The sequence below is a fragment of the Delphinapterus leucas genome, chromosome 18 (assembly GCF_059928025.1).
Source record: "Delphinapterus leucas isolate spDelLeu-1000000601 "Yukka" chromosome 18, BTC_Dleu_Yukka2, whole genome shotgun sequence".
Taxonomy (NCBI): Eukaryota; Metazoa; Chordata; class Mammalia; order Artiodactyla; family Monodontidae; genus Delphinapterus; species Delphinapterus leucas.
In genome coordinates this window covers 64628152-64646944 of record NC_143146.1, presented here as the reverse complement: position 1 = coordinate 64646944, position 18793 = coordinate 64628152, and positions in this window count along the sequence as shown.

The following is an 18793-nucleotide window of genomic DNA, read 5'->3' as shown; positions in this document are numbered from 1 at the left end:
TTTAAAAAGCACTTTGGTCTGATTTGTTGATGTAACTGTTACTTTCTGTTTTTCACTGTCAAACCTAAGAGTATGCAGTTGGCAGGTCTCACAAGAAGCTGCTACTGGCCCCTGGTGTCAGGTGACAGCAGCACAGGGAGGTCTTGGTGGGGAGAGCTCTGGAGACCCACTGGAGGGAAGGGTGGGTGTGCAAGCAGAGGAGGGGCTGCATCTCAGAACAGCCAGAGCAACAGCCAGAGTGCAGAGAAAAGCTCACTCTGAGCCAGGGATGAAGGAAGGTGAGGAACTCAAGGACCCAGAGCTGTGCCGAACCAGGAAATGGAAATCCACATGCAACACCCAAGCGGAGGCAGGGGCTGGGAACAGAAGGAGCTGTGGTCAGTAGTCTAGAGCCAAACAGAATCCAGAGGAGGGGATGGGGATCTTTAACCGTGTTACCTGTACTGCCAGATGGTCCGTGTTTTCTGCAATGCTCACACAATCCGGATGGTAGGTATTATCCTTGTTGTTTCACTTCACCACAGTAGCCAAGAACATGGTCCAGTGCATCACTAGCTTAAATGATAGAAGAAACTCATTAATATTCAGATCCATTTACTAATAAAACTCTAAATTTATATTAATAAAATGTTTATTTGTGGACACAATAAACACTGTGTACTTAACACAAGAGTTACGATTGTCTTTAGTGAGAGAGTTGAAAGCAGCAAGACCTAAGGGTCCAGTCCACCAGCGATGCTCGTCTTCCTGTGTGAGATGCACTTTTAGTAACTACAAGTGAATGAAAAGGAAAAAAAAAGGCAAATATAGAAAGGCAAGAATTCTTTTTATGAAAGATGTAATTGCATACTTAGAAAGTTCAAGAACGGTAACCAAAAATTACTCATGGTAATTAAAAGGTGGAAAAAGAGATCCATAGAAAATCTTTTATCTTTTTTTCAAATTTAATTTTATTTATTTATTCATACAGCAGGTTCTTATTAGTCATCAATTTTATACACATCAGTGTATACATGTCAATCTCAATTGCCCAGTTCATCACACCACCACCTCCACCCTTTGTCCTCTACATCGTGTCTCAATTTCTGCCCTGCAAACCGGTTCATCTGTACCATTTTTCTAGGTTCTACATATATGCGTTAATATACGATATTTGTTTTTCTCTTTCTGACTTACTTCACTCTGTATGACAGTCTCTAGATCCATCCATGTCTCAACAAATGACCCAATTTCGTTCCTGTTTATGGCTGAGTAATATTCCATTGTATATATGTACCACAACTTCTTTATCCATTCATCTGTCGATGAGCATTTAGGTTGCTTCCATGACCTGGCTATTGTAAATAGTGCTGCAGTGAGAATTGTGGTACATGACTCTTTTTGAATTATGGTTTTTGCTGGGTATATGCCCAGTAGTGGGATTGCTGGATCATATGGTAATTCTATTTTTAGTTTTTTAAGGAACCTTCATACTGTTCTCCATAGTGGCTGTATCAATATACATTCCCACCAACAGTGCAAGAGGTTTCCCTTTTCTCCACACCCTCTCCAGCATTTGTTGTTTGTAGATTTTCTGATGATACACATTCTAACTGGTGTGAGGTGATAGCTCATTGTAGTTTTGACTTGCATTTCTCTAATAATTAGTGATGTTGGGCAGCTTTTCATGTGCTTCTTGGCCATCTGTATGTCTTCTTTGGAGAAATGTCTATTTAGGTCTTCTGCCCATTTTTGGATTGGGTTGTTTGTTTTTTTAATATTGAGCTGCATGAGCTATTTATATATTTTGAAGATTAATCCTTTGTCTGTTGATTCGTTAGCAAATATTTTCTCCCATTCTGAGGGTTGTCTTTTGGTCTTGTTTATGGTTTCCTTTGCTGTGAAAAAGCTTTGAAGTTTCATTAGGTCCCATTTGTTTATTTTTGCTTTTATTTCCATTATTCTAGGAGGTGGATCAAAAAAGATTTTGTTGTGATTTATGTCAAAGAGTGTTCTTCCTATGTTTTCCTCTAAGACTTTTATAGTGTCCAGTCTTACATTTAGGTCTCTAATCCATTTTGAGTTTATTTTTGTATATGCTGTTAGGGAGTGCTCTAATTTCATTCTTTTACATGTAGCTGTCCAGTTTTCCAAGCACCATTTATTGAAGAGACTGTCTTTTCTCCATTGTATATCTTTGCCTCCTTTGTCATAGATTAGTTGACCATAGGTGCATGGGTTTACCTCTGGGATTTCTATCTTGTTCCATTGATCTATGTTTCTGTTTTGGTGCCAGTACCATGTTGTCTTGATTACTGTAGCTTTGTAGTATAGTCTGAAGTCAGGGAGTATGATTCCTCCAGCTCCATTTTTTTCCCTCAAGACTGCTTTGGCTATTCGGGGTCTTTTGTGTCTCCATACAAATTTTAAGATTTTTTTGTTCTAGTTCCATAAAAAATGCCATTGGTAATTTGCTAGGGATTGCATTGAATCTGTAGATTGCTTTGGATAGTATAGCCATTTTCACAATATTGATTCTTCCATTTCAAAAACATGGTATATCTCTCCATCTGTGGGTATCATCTTTAAGTTTGTTCATCAGTGTCCTATAGTTTTCCGCATATAGGTCTTTTGTCTCTCTAGGTAGGTTTATTCCTAGGTATTTTATTCTTTTTGTTGCAGTAAATGGGAGTGTTTCCTTAATTTCTCTTTCAGATTTTTCATCATTAGTGTATAGGAATGCAAGAAATTTCTGTGCATTAATTTTATATCCTGTAATTTTGTATTTTTATATATTTGGCAACGTTACCAAATTCATGATTAGCTCTAGTAGTTTTCTGGTGACATCTTTAGGATTCTCTATGTATAGTATCATGTCATCTGCAAACAGGGACAGTTTTACTTCTTTTCCAATTTGTATTCCTTTTATTTCTTTTTCTTCTCTGATTGCCGTGGCTAGGACTTTCAAAACTATGTTGAATAATATTGGTGAGAGTGGACATCCTTGTCTTGTTCCTGATCTTAGTGGAAATGCTTTCAGCTTTTCACCATTGAGAATGTTTGCTGTGGGTTTGTCATATATGGCCTTTATTATATGGAGGTAGGTTCCCTCTATGCCCACTTTCTGGAGAGTTTTTATCATAAATGCATGTTGAATTTTGTCAAAAGCTTTTTCTGCATCTATTGAGATGATCATATGGCTTTTATTCTTCAATTTGTTAATATGGTTTGTCACATTGATTGATTTGCATATATTGAAGAATCCTTGCATCCCTGAGATAAATCCCACTTGATCATGGTGTATGATCCTTTTAATGTGTTGTTGGATTCTGTTTGCTAGTATTTTGTTGAGGATTTTTGCCTGTATATTCATGAGTGATATTGATCTGTAATTTTCTTTTCTTGTAGTATCTTTGTCTGGTTTTGGTATCAGGGTGATGGTGGCCTCATAGAATGAGTTTGGGAGTGTTCCTTCCTCTGCAATTTTTGGGAAGAGTTTGAGAAGGATGGGTGTTAGTTCTTCTCTAAATGTTTGATAGAATTCACCTGTGAAGCCATCTGGTCCTGGACTTTTGTTTGTTGGAAGATTTTTAATCACAGTTTCAATTTCATTACTTGTGATTGGTCTGTTTATATTTTCTATTTCTTTCTGGTACAGTCTTGGAAGGTTATACCTTTCTATGAATTTGTCCGTTTCTTCCAGGTTGTCCATTTTATTGGCATAGAGTTGCTTGTAGTAGTCTCTTAGGATGCTTTGTATTTCTGTGTTGTCTGTTGCAACTTCTCCTTTTTCATTTCTAATTTTATTGATTTGAGTCCTCTCTGTCTTTTTCTTGATGAGTCTGGCTAATGGTTTATCAATTTTGTTTATCTTCTCAAAGAACCAGCTTTTAGTTTTATTTATCTTTGCTATTGTTTTCTTTGTTTCTATTTCATTTATTCTGCTCTGATTTTTATTATTTATTTCCTTCTGCTAACTTTGGGTTTTGTTTGTTCTTCTTTCTCTAGTTTCTTTAGGTGTAAGGTTAGATTGTTTATTTGAGCTTTTTCTTGTTTCTTGAGGTAGGCTTGTATAGCTATAAACTTCCCTCTTAGAACTGCTTGTGCTGCATCCCATAGGTTTTGGATCATTGTGTTTTCATTGTCATTTGTCTCTAGGTATTTTTTGATTTCTTCAGTGATCTCTTGGTTATTTGGTAATGTATTGTTTAGCCTCCATGTGTTTGTGTTTTTTACGTTTTTTCCCCTGTAATTCTTTTCTAATCTCATAGCGTTGTGGTCAGAAAAGATGCTTGTTATGATTTCAGTTTTCTTAAATTTACTGAGGCTTGATTTGTGACCCAAGATGTGATCTATCCTGGAGAATGTTCTGTGCGCACTTGAGAAGAAAGTGTATTCTGCTGTTTTTGGATGGAATGTCCTATAAATATCAATTAAATCTATCTGTCTATTGTGTCATTTAAAGCTTATGTTTCCTTATTTATTTTCATTTTGGATGATCTGTCCATTGGTGTAAGTGAGGTGGTAAAGTCTCCCACGATTATTGTGTGGCTGTCGATTTCCCCTTTTATAGTGGTTAGCAGTTGCCTTATATATTGAGGTGCTCCTATGTTGGGTGCATATATATTTATAATTGTTATATCTTCTTCTTGGATTGATCCGTTGATCATTATGTAGTGTCCTTCCTTTTCTCTTGTAACATTCTTTATTTTAAAGTCTATTTTATCTGATATGAGTATTGCTACTCCAGCTTTCTTTTGATTTCCATTTGCATGGAATATCTTTTTCCATCCCCTCACTTTCAGTTTGTATGTGTCCCAAGGTCTGAAGTGGGTCTCTTGTGGACAGCATATATATGGGCCTTGTTTTTGTATCCATTCAGCAAGCCTGTGTCTTTTGCTTGGAGCATTTAATCCATTCACGTTTAAGGTAATTATCGATATGTATGTTCCTATTACCATTTTCTTAATTGTTTTGGGTTTGTTTTTGTAGGTCTTTTCCTTCTCTTGTGTTTCCCACTTAGAGAAACTCCTTTAGCATTTGTTGTAGAGCTGGTTTGGTGGTGCTGAATTCTCTTAGCTTTTGCTTGTCTGTAAAGCTTTTGATTTCTTCATCGAATCTGAATGAGATCCTTGCCTGGTAGAGTAATCTTGGGTGTAGGTTCTTCCCTTTCATCACTTTAAGTATATCATGCCACTCCCTTCTGGCTTATAGAGTTTCTGCTGAGAAATCCACTGTTAACCTTATGGGAGTTCCCTTGTATATTATGTGTCGTTTTTCCCTTGCTGCTTTCAATAATTTTTCTTTGTCTTTAATTTTTGCCAATTTGATGACTATGTGTCTCGGCATGTTTCTCCTTGGGTTTATCCTGTATGGGACTCTCTGCGCTTCCTGGACTTGGGTGGCTTTTCCTTTTCCATGTTAGGGAAGTTTTCGACTCTAATCTCTTCAAATATTTTCTCTGGTCCTTTCTCTGTCTCTTCTCCTTCTGGGACCCCTATAATGCGAATGTTGTTGCATTTAATATTGTCCCAGAGGCCTCTTAGCCTGTCTTCATTTCTTTTCATTCTTTTTTGTTTATTCTGTTCTGCAGCAGTGAATTCCACCATTCTGTCTTCCAGGTCACTTATCTGTTCTTCTGCCTCAGTTAATATGCTATTGATTCCTTCTTGTGTAATTTTCATTTCAGTTATTGTATTGTTCATCTCTGTTTGTTTGTTCTTTAATTCTTCTAGGTCTTTGTTAAACATATCTTGCGTCTTCTCGATCTTTGCCTCCGTTCTTTTTCCGAGGTCCTGGATCATCTTCACTATCATTATTCTGAATTCTTTTTCTGGAAGGTTGCCTATCTCCACTTCATTTAGTTGTTTTTCTGAGGTTTTATCTTGTTCCTTAATCTGGTACATAGCCCTCTGCTTTTTCATCTTGTCTATCTATCTGTGAATGTGGTTTTTGTTGCACAGGCTGCAGGATCGTAGTTCTTCTTGCTTCTGCTGTCTGCCCTCTGGTGGATGAGGCTATCTAAGAGGCTTGTGCAAGTTTCCTGATGGCAGGGACTCAAAACCTTTTATCTTTATATGTAGTTTTGCTATTTTTTTAGTCATTGCATAGCATAACATACATGGGATGTGATACTGAAGAAATTAAATTCCAATAGAAATACTGGGCCAGAAACAGTCAAAAGGTCACAGTTTTTCACATTAGTTAACATAATCAGTTCATTCATTTACTTATTCATTCACTAACTCATTCTTTTATTAGTTCTTTTTGTAAATATATAAAACCACAGGCCCTGTGTTGGGGAAGTGAGACAGCTTCCAGGGTTCCTGTGAAGTTTCCAGGCTACTGGAGTAGAAAGCTGTTAAATATGTTGTTACTCTGAAGGTTGAGAAGTGCTGTCATGGGCGAGATGCTGCCATTTCCCCACACACCAGCACAATGTAGGTTTCAGAGATAATTTTTGTGTCATACCAGAAATACAGTTTTGTTAGTTTAGGGGTCTAGCTCATTTAATCAAACAAAGACAAAACCAGCCAAACAAAAACTCTCCTTTTATGCTTTGCATTTACTGGGTAGCTTTACAAAGAGATAATATTGGCAATGTTGAATCTCATTTGCCGAACTGGGCTTCAGGTGACATTTGGATCTTTTCAAAGGACAAAGTTTTGTCATCATTGAGAATATGTGAAGAAGTGTTTTAAGCCCTGAAAGTACTCCCTTCAGAGGGGCGACAGTGCTGAGTGAGACAGCCTCATTACAATAAATGTCAAATACCCCAATACTTCTCTCTACGAAGGAGAGAATACTCCCTGAGCTGCATCAACGCGGGTTTAAAAATGCTGTCTCCGAACTTAAATATCACCCCTTTTACGGTAGAGCTTGTCCTGGTTTTGCATAGCTCTTATTGACCCAGAATTCAGTACTTACCTGTACTGCAACCTTCCTTTAACCACTGAACAATAATGATTTTCTTAAATCTTCCCATTGCTTATGGGAACTGGGATCAGATGAACTAGATTTGGGTCTCAGCCCATCCTCAGACTGTAACCTAAAGACAGGTTTCATCTCTCTAAGCCTCCATTTTTCCCCCAAACATTTTATGATAAAAAATTTCAACTGAAAGACTTTTACAGTGAATACCCATGATCCTATCACCTAGACTTTACCATTAACCTTTACTATACTTTCTTCATCGCATTATCTATTCATGTATGCAACCCTCCATGCATCCATTCATTTATTCCATTTTTTTGATGGATTTCAAAGTAAATTTGCAGAGAGTAGTATACTTTCCCCTAAATACTTCAGCATATATACTGTTAACTAGATTGGATATTTGCTTACAATTTTTAGTTTTGATATAAAATGGATAAATCTTGTGTATGAACCACCACTTTTTAAGTTATAAAATGGAGTGGAGAGTACTTGTCTCAAAGAGTTGTGAGAATAACATGGGCTAATGTGAAAAGTTCTTTGTAACTTACAAAGTGAGGTATCAGGGTGAGGCACTATTTTTACAATTGTAATTAATTTAATCATTGTCTCTTTGACAACTATGCCTATTAGATGGGAAGCCAACTCTGAGAGAGTGTCAATTTCTGTTAGACACATTACCTGCATGAGTATAAAAGCTATCACGGCCCCAATGTTAATTGTCAAACAATTTGCACACAAGTACTCACACAATAATGACAGGGCTGTTTGTATGACATCCATCCCAGTAGTCTGGAAAACTGTGCAGCGTCTGGAATATGTCTGGCAAAATGATGATGGCAACGTTCCCTTCCTCTCGATCCGAGTACCATCGCTGGATTGCATTTTCCATGCTATCTGGGTGGCCCCAGAGGCCGGCCCCGGCTTTACATCCATCTTTGAGTTTTGTCACATTTCATGAATGGTTGACAAATCAGAATGCTGTGGTCAGAGAGGGAGCTTGGTTTCCTGTCCCCCCCTTAACAAAACCACCAATGGCACTAAAGTTTCAAATGTGGACACTTGTCAACCAAATGCTGTTATTTGGTGCCAGTTAATCCTCATTATTAATATTGTTAATGATTAGGTTATAATGTATTTGGTTAATAAAATGATACTGTGGAGAAGCTTGGATAGGACTGGTCTGGAGCTTGACCTGCCTGAAAATACTGAGCAGGTGTTGGAAGTTTGTGGCTAGATTTGGGTCATAGGAGAAAGTCCTGTCCAGTGGTGTGGATGTGGCATGGCTGCCGAGAAGAGGTAGTTGAAGCAAGTTGCCAGCATCAGAGCGTAATGATTCCACAAGGAATAAAGAGGGTATAACTCCACATACATGGAACAGGGACTCTAAGGGTAATCACAGACTGTGAAGGGTCTGAGATTTTTACCCTTCTTGCAAACTAATAAGTTAGCCTGCCACAGTTTCATGGATGTTGGCAGAAGACATGAGACTCTCGGTCAGAAACAAAGGACTTTATTTGTCAGCAAGTGGCATGAGGTCAGGTTTGCACTGCTTCCCTTGGTTCTTGAACAATGGCCAATAATCATAAAAGCATTTAATATTTATGAGCACTTACTGTGTGTTGGCACTGTTCTGAATGCTTTTCTTCCTTACTTCATTCAACAATACAATGACCTTATTTGTGTCCTTATTTACAGGTAAGAAAACAGGCACAGTGAAGTTAAGCAACCAGCTCAACTAGCAGCATACTTGAAAGAAGTGGAATCAGGATTCCAGAGTAGGTAGCATCTGAGGCCGTGTTTTTAATCCCTTTGACATGTATTTCCAGGTAACCAAGTCCTAGAGAGCTATGGTCAGAGCTGCTTGTTCTCAGTCAGGGAGGTTCAGGTGACCGGTACCTGACAATGTTAAAGTCCAGAGCATCCCAGGAAATGAGTTTGGAATAGAGTATGCTAACACGACCTATTTTGTTAGTATAAATACTTTCAGTTGTGTAGGACAAATGTGCCTGGGAGGCTACTTTGAATGAAGGTAGCAGTGGTTTCTCTCTTTTTTATAGAGTGTTTCCCAACTACTGCGATACTATGGTAATGTGTTTTTCTGTAACCTTATAACTCAGTGTAATTACAATTGCACATTACAAGCCCCAGTGAGCTCATTTTACACTTTAAGTTGGAATTCTATATATAGCAACATCCAAGCAAAAGAGTGTACAATCCTATAATTCCTTAGTCTGTTCTGTCTCCCACATTCCATATTTTGTTACTTTCCTCAAACTTCTCATCACTTCACCCCCATCCATGCTCTCAGTTGACAACTTGCTTGCTATTTAACTGAGATCAAAGCAATCGCAAAAGAACTTGCACAGGCGTCCAAAGCATATCTCACTGACTCTGCATCTGAGACCTTATAGTCTATTTTCTCTTTTGCTATTATGAATATACTATCCTGGCTCCTTGCCAAGGGCAACCCTGCACTTGTACATGAAATTGGAATGCCATTTCCTGTGTTCTACCCAAGGATATTGCCCAGCAGTTTTCTCCTCTCTTTCTTGAATAATCAGAAAGAGAGGAGAATAATTTCCAGAAGCAGTTATTTGTCCCATCTACTGTGCTACTTTTCTGCTACCCTTTACAGCAAAACTCCTTCATAGGGTTGACTCTCCTTCATGTCTCCTGAGTTTCTCCTCCCATTCTCTCTCAAGTCTATCCCAGGTATGCTTTTGTTCTCACTTCTCCACCTAAATTGCTTTTGTCGAGTTCACGAGTGACCTCCATATTGCTAAATCCAATAATCAAAACTTAAGCCTATTCAAACCATAAGTGACATTGTGGATCACTCCCTCCTCCTTGAAACTGTTTCTTCATGTGACTTCCAAGTTACCACACTCCCAGTTTTCTGTTTATCTCTAGTTGCTCCTTCTCAGTCCTCTGCTGTTTCACTGTATATCTCTGACCTCTAACACTGGAGTGTCCTAGACTTCTAGACACTCATATTTAGTCCCTTTCCCTACATAAGCTCTCCATAGAATGGAAAAGATATGCAGAGCAACTTCTAAGCAAGAACAGCTTTAGACTGGTGACACTGCCAAGGTAGTGAATCAATTCTTTGTCTCTCTCAGACTTGATCTGAATAACAGTTTTTCTTTTAAGACAGTTTTGTGTTCCTGAGTCATTTATATATTCATTTATTCAACAAATATTCATTAGGCATTAACTAGAAGGAAGCCATTGTTTTAGATGATGGGGGAAGAGTGTGGAAGGTGACAGTGCCCCTACTTTCAAGGAGCTTACACTCTAGTGGGGAGGGTGTGGGGGGAAGGATACAGCCAGTAAACAGGTCAGTGAACTATCAAGATAATTTCTGAAGGGCTTGGACGAAGTGCCATGATAAAGGATAACGGGGTGGGGAAGGATCATGGATGGTCAGGTTAGCGTTCTTTAAGATGACTTTGGAGCTTAGATACAAAGAATGAGAAGGACCTACCCAGTTATGCAAAACCAGGGAAGGCTAATCCAGGCAGAGAAGAGCTCACTGCAACAGCTATGAAGTCGGCATGAGCTGAACTTGTTGAAGGAGTAGAAAGAAAGCCAGTGGAGCTAGAACACAGGGAGGGGCCAAAGAGGTACAGATGGCAGATCACGTGGGGTTTGTGACCTTGGGAAAACATATGATGTAACAAAGTAGGGCCATGGAAACCACTGGATGGTTTATTCAGGGAGTGATTCAAACTGATTTATATTATTTATTTATTTTTAAAGAAGATGTTGGGGGTAGAAGTTTATTAATTAATTTATTTATTTTTGCTGTGTTGGGTCTTCGTTTCTGCGTGAGGGCTTTCTCTAGTTGCGGCACACGGGGGCCACTCTTCATCATGGTGCGCGGGTCTCTCACTATCGCAGCCTCTCTTGTTGCGGAGCACAGGCTCCAGACGCACAGGCTCAGTAGTTGTGGCTCACGGGCCTAGTTGCTCTGCGGCATGTGGGATCTTCCCAGACCAGGGCTCGAACCCATGTCCCCTGCATTAGCAGGCAGATTCTCAACCACTGCGCCACCAGGGAAGCCCGATTCCAAGTTTTTGACCTGAGTAAGTAGCAGATGGTTGTGCCATTTGCAAAGATGAGAAAGATTAGGAGAGAGACTGGTTTAGGAATGGTAATCAAGACTCTGTTCTGGACATTATATATTTACATAGAGATATCTAGTAGGTAAATGGATGTATTACACACACACATCTGTTTGTGGTAACAAGCATGTATTAGCTTCTTGTGTCTGCCGTAACTAATTACCACAAACTTGGTGGCTTAAAATATCTATCCTCTCAGAGTTCTAGAGGCCAGAAATCCAAATGGTTTCACTAGGTTGGAATCAAGCTGTCATGAGGGCTACACTCCTTCCAGAAGCTCTAGGAGAGACTCTGCTCCTTGCCTCTTCCAGCTTCTGTTGGCCAGCATTCCTTGTCTTGTGGCCACATCACTCTAATCCCTACTTCTCTGGTCACATTGCCTTCTCCTCTTCTGTGCTCTAATATTCCTCTGCTTCTCTCCTACAAGGAGACTTGTGGTTGCATAGGGTACACCCAGGTAATCCAGGTTAATCTCCCCATCTCAAAATCCTTAATTTAAGTTACATCTACGAAGTTCTTTTTTTTTTTTTTTCCATATTAGGTTACATTTAAAGGTTGTAGGGATTAGAATGTGGGTATCTTTGGGGGGGGCATTATTCAGCCTCTCAAAATATATATATTCAGACAAATAGAAAGTTCCTGACTCCAAGAGTAAGGGTATACGTCCTACCTAGCTCAAAGAATTTTCTTTATGGGTGCCCAACAAAGATGTGTCCTCTACCTGTCTTGATGCTCTCTGTGACTCTCAAAGTTCTTGTCCCTGTTTGTTTTTTTTTTATTCCATCTTGTTTGATTTTCCTGCAGTAAATACTTTCTGTTTGAATGAGGTTCATGATCTAATCAACTTTCACTGTTTGTTTACTGCTGTACTCCCACGCCTAGAACAGTTCCTGGCAGTAGGTGTTCAATGAATACTGGTTGATTGAATGAATGAGTGAATGAGGAGATGGCACTGAACAAGCAGACATGTACTTGATACTTGAGTTCAGATGACTCTAATTTCACGGGACTTACATCGAGCAAGTGATGCTGGATTTCTGTATTTATAACACTAAGTCAGTGTCTAGCCTTGTGTCTTTGAAGACAGGTGCTAATGGTCTCTGGAAACTGGACACATTATAGCAGTTCATTCAATGCCCAGCAATAGATTAATTTCAGATTCATATTTCCAAGTGAGTGAATCAATTTTGGAATGCACTGAATTACTACTTTCTGTCAGAAATGTTCCTCCAATTCTCACAGCTTTGCAGAATGAGGTTGATGGAGGAGTTTCGGGTCTCAATGAAGAATCAAATGCTGCCTAACCCAGCTTATTCACTCCCTTACTTTCATGGGTTCTTTGATGACCTTTAATCCTTTGGGTCACGTCTTATCCTGGAAGGAGGTATTCTTCTCAAATGCCTCAGCTACATGTGCATTCATGGTGCTAGTAGAGCTTTTTACTGTTTGTTTTAATCACACTTTTACAATAACAATAACAAACAAAACTTCATTAAAGGAAAAGAGAGTTACATCTATTGATATATCATGCTCTGCTATTTTTTGGCCACTATTGAAAACACTCATTTTATAACTAACCTAGCAAGCTATGAGACTAGGGAAGTGGTAAAACAGCTCCTATCACTTTTGTTTAAAATGTAACCTAGAGGAGAAAATTAAAATTCTGGGAAAGCACCTAACAAAATAAGGGAAATTAGGCATTCTGGTGCAGAATTAAATTTAACATACATCTCAGAATTTTCAAACTCTGCCTCTTGGAATAAACAATTTAGGCTACCAAAACATGGTGATTGTTTCTGAATTGCTTTCAAACTTGGGGACAGACTTAGGCATCATAGCAGACATATCAATAAATGTGTCTGCACAAAGGGTATTCGTAAACTGTTTGTTCTTTGAATAAAATGCCAGTGTGTGTTAAGAAGAGAGAATTACTTAGAAGAATATTATGCCACTATGGAAACTGACAATAAACTTGCAGTGTCAGCACCAGGATCTTTTAAAAACACAGTATCTAAAAATAGATGAATAGAAAAAGAAACTGACAAAGTAGCACCAAGCAAATGTCTTTATATTAAAGGAGGAATAAACTATGGAAAGAAGGACTTATTTAAATAAGCAGTAAATAAAATGTCTGCATCATTACTTTAAGAGTATCTTCAAGAGCAGAAATATAGTAGTTGTTACTGTCACCATCCACGTTATCACCATTACTATCATCATCACCATCATCAAAAACCATGAAGAGCATGTTTTACATCAATAAAAATGTGGCACCAAAAAAAAGGGAATGTCTTAGTTTTCCAGGAGTTAAAAGTAAACCACCCTGGGGCTTCCCTGGTGGCACAGTGGTTAAGAATCTCCCTGCCAGTGCAGGAGACATGGGCTCGAGCCCTGGTCTGGGAAGATCCCACATGCCGCGGAGCAACTAAGCCCATGCGCCATAACCACTGAGCCTGCGCTCTAGAGCCCACGAGCCACAGCTACTGAAGCCCGCTCACCTAAAGCCCATGCTCCACAACAACAGAAGCCACTGCAATGAGAAGCCCGCGCACCACAACGAAGAGTAGCCCCAGCTAAAGAAAGCCCGTGTGCAGCAGTGAGGAACCAACGCAGCCAAAAATAAATAAATAAATTTATTTAAAAATAAAATATTAAAAAAAAAAAGTAAATCACCCCGAAAAGTCTACACAAGTGAAAATCATACTGTTGTCTACTTAAGTATAAGACATGCTGACACAGAAGAGTTATAGAAATTCTCACTTAAAAAACAAATCTAGTATGGGAATTTTCTGGACTATCTTCTTTATTTTTCTGTTAACCTAAAAGTCTCCTAAGAAAATAAGTGTATTAAAAAAAAAAAACAATAAACTTTAGGTTCCATGCACTTTGGAAGTGATTGAAATGTGGTGGAGGTGACACAGTAAACATTGCAGAAGTACATGAAGAATGACAGGAAGTCAAGAAAATCCTTGAGTTCTCATCTGAGCAATTCGTTAAAGCTTTATGGAGAAAAACAGTACTTTCACAGCAGTTTGAAGGATGGAACCGAGATGGTTGGAGAGGAATGAAGTCGTTGTAGCCACATGGTTCACTTTGAAAGAGGGCTCACAGGTAGCTGTGAGGTGCCTGGACATTGGAGTTTCTGCAGGGCTTAGGAAGAAACGATATATAGATCTGAGAAGAGAACCCTAAGTAAGGAACCCTGCTTCCTAACAACCAATAGTGACATTTTGGATTTAGTAAATCATAATTTAGTTTAGACACTGTGAACTTGTATATTACAATCAATGAAATAAATGGAAATTTATTTATTTCTTAATTACAAGACCATAAGGGGACTTAACATTTCTAATTGCCCTGGTCTTCTGAACAGTTTGACTAGCTTAAAGTGGAGCCTGGTTTTAGAGAGCAGACCAATGTCTGTACTAAAGTTGTCTGTTTGTGCAACTAGAGGGAGCTAGATGCAGCCGGGACTGTGAAAGAGGACTGAAATGATTTGCCAGAAGACTGATTATTTGGTTTAGAGGACAGAAGTCTATCTCACACCTTATTTCTATATAAATTCCAGATTAATTAATAATTTCAATGTGAAATGGAAACGACACAAATATTTGAAGTAAAAAATCAATATATAATCTTGGGAGTGCAGAAGCACCTTTTTAAGCATACCAAAAGGAAATACAATTTAAAAAACAATCAACAGTTTTTATCATTTTTAGCATGAATAACCTAAGTAACATTTTTAGGTTTAGAGCACTGGAAAAAATATTTGTTGCATACATATCAGATAGAAGATTAAGATCCTTAAAATATAATGAGTCCTTAGAAATCAATGATTAATAAACAAGTGCAACAACAGGAAACTGGGAAAAGACATGAGTAGACACTGCCCAAAGAAGAAATACAGATGGTCAATACATATTTGATACAATGTTCACTTTTACTACAACAGACAGAATTTCAAATTAAGGCAAGAATAAGATACAATCCCCCCCTCCATCAATTGGTAAAGATTAAAAATGGTAATACCCAATGTTGGCTAGGGTGCAGGGAAACAAGAAAAAAAATGGTAGCAGAAGTATAGATTTATCCTTCCATAGGAAAATTTGGCAAAATTTATTACAAATATTTAATATTTATTAAAAACACTCCCTCTGCCACTGGAATTCCAACTATAGGAATGAGGATGGGGCTTCCCTGGTGGCGCAGTGGTTGACAGTCCGCCTGCCGATGCAGGGGACGCGGGTTCGGGACGCGGGTTCGTGCCCCGGTCCGGGAAGATCCCACATGCCGCAGAGCGGCTAGGCCCGTGAGCCATGGCCGCTGAGCCTGTGCATCCGGAGCCTGTGCTCCGCAACGGGAGAGGCCACAGCAGTGAGAGGCCTGCGTACCGCAAACAAAACAAAACAAAAGAATGAGGATGAAGGTATAAGTATATTCATCTCAGGATTTTTATGATCAAAAAAATTGTAACATCTTAGCAGTTACAATCAGAAGAGTTTTCCAACTTTAGGAGAATTGAGAAATGAGTTAAATAAATTACACACCTTACATAGCCATTAAAAATTATATTGTAGAAGAATATTAATTAACATGGGCAAATGATCAGGCTCTGTTTTTTAAAGTCAAAACAGCAGATTTTAAAACTTCATTGTATGAGCTTACTGCTGTAGAATAATGTTATGTGCACATAGAGAAGATATGGAAGAACAAACAATAATGTGTTAATAAAAACTGTGTTTTGATGTTAGATTATAGGTAATACTGAGCAGTTGGATTGCAAAGTTCCTTATGCATTACCCAGCAAAACCTGCTTTTGTCACCTTTAATTTGAATTGGTAATAGAATTTTGAGTCAGTGTTACCTTGTTGACAGACATTGAATACAGGACAAAACTTAGGCGGGACGTCTAGCATGATGGAAAGTGAATGAGAAAATGACTTGTTAATGGAATGATTTTAAACCATTCTGTGTGGCTTAAAATGAGGACTTTGGAACAAAGAGGAGAATATGATAAATGTAGCTGGGCCAGTGGCATTCACTACTGGGATTTGGATCAGCTCCTTTGGTAGATTTCTCAGGAATCTGTTTGCATAAAGTCCTGAGCAGCCAACTGGGAGAGAGCACCTCAGGACAAGCTTGCCTCATAGCAAAGCTTCACAGCGAGGTGCTAAGTGGCTCTGTTATCACAGTGCCTGCCACTCACGTGTGTCCCAGTATAATCCTCCAGGATTTCCTGAGTCCTGGGAAGGGACCTGTTTCAGTTTTAAAAAAAAAACAGAAAAACAAAAACAACTTGGGCACACCATCGGGACTCAGTACGCTGCTTTGGTACCATTCTTGTAGAAAGAAACTCCAAAGGAGAGAAAGACATTCTGCCAAATGGCTCGGCTTGAAGCTTGTGGAATTACACCATCCTCTGCAGAAGCAGTAATTCTCCCTGAATCATGCCACCCAACCTCACCTCTCAGGTGGACCTCGTCCTGGTGCTTATGCCCTGACAGCTCCAGATCAGTTTTGATCAGCTTTTAGTGGGGAATGCCAAGGAGAGGGAAATTAGAGTCTGGAATACTACTGAGCACCAAATTATGTTAATATGGAATAGGAATGTCTTTTTGGTCCAGTGGGTTTTAAACTTTTCTTTTTAACAGTAAGATACTTTTTTTGTGAATTAAATATTACATGTAATCCAGAATGTAATATTGATAAGGCAGAGCTGATTGACATGGGAATGGGGAGGGGCTAGAAACCCAACTGCTCCATGTCACCCCCTCTCTAAGCTAGGGGTACTTCCTGGAACCACTAAGGCTGAAAACCACAAATACATCCAACTTCCAGAGATGTGCAATGACTTAGTCAAGATATGCAGCAGCAGGGTGAAGGCTGGAATCCAGAACTATTTACCCTGTGGTGTTTTTCCCACTACATCACTTTCTCTACCACTCCTATAGCACTTCTTCCCTAGAAATCCTCCACAAACGCTAGGTGAAGGATGTGTTAACTAACCTTATTGTGGTAAACATTTAGCAACATCTACGAAGATCAAACCATCACACTGTACACCCTAAACTTACATAACGTTATATGCCAATTACATCTCAATAAAGCCGGGGAAAAAAATCAAAACAGAAAAAGAAAAGAAAAAAAAAGGAGAAAACTTCTATGGTGCCGCTTTTAGAGAAACAGACTAAGTCTTGCAGGTAGAAATGGAGAGGAACAGAGTAGGTGTCACAGGTGGGATGGCCCTGGAGAGCCATGACAAGCTACAAAAACCCCATGGAAAAGCCACACGGGGCCTTGACACATCTGCCCCTGAGCCCCTAGACAATACAGCTGAAATCTCCTTCAGGCTGTTTCCTGGGGGACATGAAGGGGCCCTGACCTGAGTGGGTTCCCTGCAGGCGTTCCCTCCTGCTGTCGTCCTTCAATATGGTTTGAATCTGCTGGCCTTCCAAGGTCACTGTGGGCCCTCTGATCGAGCCTTTGATTTAACATGTAAGGGAATTCCCACTGGCTGATAAAATATTTTTATATTTTATCACTTTCCTGCAGCTAGCGGCTTTTGGCATGCAGGGTGTTTTTATAAATGTTATAAGTAAATATTTTGGGGTCAATCACCGAGATGAGCATGGACCTGCAAGCCTGGGACTGGAAGATATTAGGCTCCACTGGAAAGAAGTGGGAATAGAAAAAGTAAAATATTGAGGACCTGCAAGTACTTGTCGAAGCACTGCAACTCTGCACTGTGGCTCCAACATCCAAAGTTAATAGAATTAGACCAATAAAAGCAAATTGATTTTAAGCAATATATCTAGATATCCAAGGGCTTTAAGTGCTTTTACTTGGATTATGGGCCATTTATTAGAGGAAGGAGAGTAAGTAGGGTTACATTTTCACATTAATGACCATCACTTTTGTTCTCCAGACAGAACCAGACCCTTCGAGACCCTTCCACGAAGCACGGCAGACAGATTCCTAAGATGCCAAGTCACTACTCAGGATTTCCAGGAGTCATGGGCCACTTTTGGTCCAAATGTCCCTTTGAAAAATACCCCCCAACATAAATAAAGTGTGGGCTATGGTGGTGTTATGCTCCAATGCCCTTTCGAGTAGTAAAGTCTCAATGAGCTGCTCGGAAGCTGAGGTCAGGAAAATTCTCTTTCACACTGGGTGATTCACTACGTAGGAAACTTACTCCTTCCTGGGGAACCGCTAAACCTCAGCAGTGGCTGGGAATCCGGGGAAATCCACGCAGAGTGTATTGGTCAGCAGATCCAAAGTGACATCTGCCCCAAGACCCACACAGCATCTTTTCCACTTTTCTCTCAGCTCCCATAGTCCTTGGCGCAGGTCAGAATGAATGGGGGGGCGCTCAACAAATACCTTTAACTTGCCTTGTTGATCTCTTTTTGCCCTGTTAGTCTCACCCCACCTGCTCTCCCAGTGGTTGGCTGTTTGCCCCATGCTCCCTTGAGTCTAAACTTATTTGAGTCCAAATCACTTCACCATTTTTCTAATTACCTGCAGTGCATTTATTCAACACACTCATAAATTTTCTTCCTGTTCAAGGTGCTTTCAACACTATTTACCGTCATCTTCAAATTTAAGAGCTTAGTGTAAACTCAGATAATGAACAAAGTCAGTGCCAGGCATATAACAGATAGTCAATAACACATTGGCAGGAAGGAGGAAAGGAAGAGAGGGAGGAGGGAAGGAGGAAGCGGGGGAGGAATCACCCTGGACCACAGCCCACA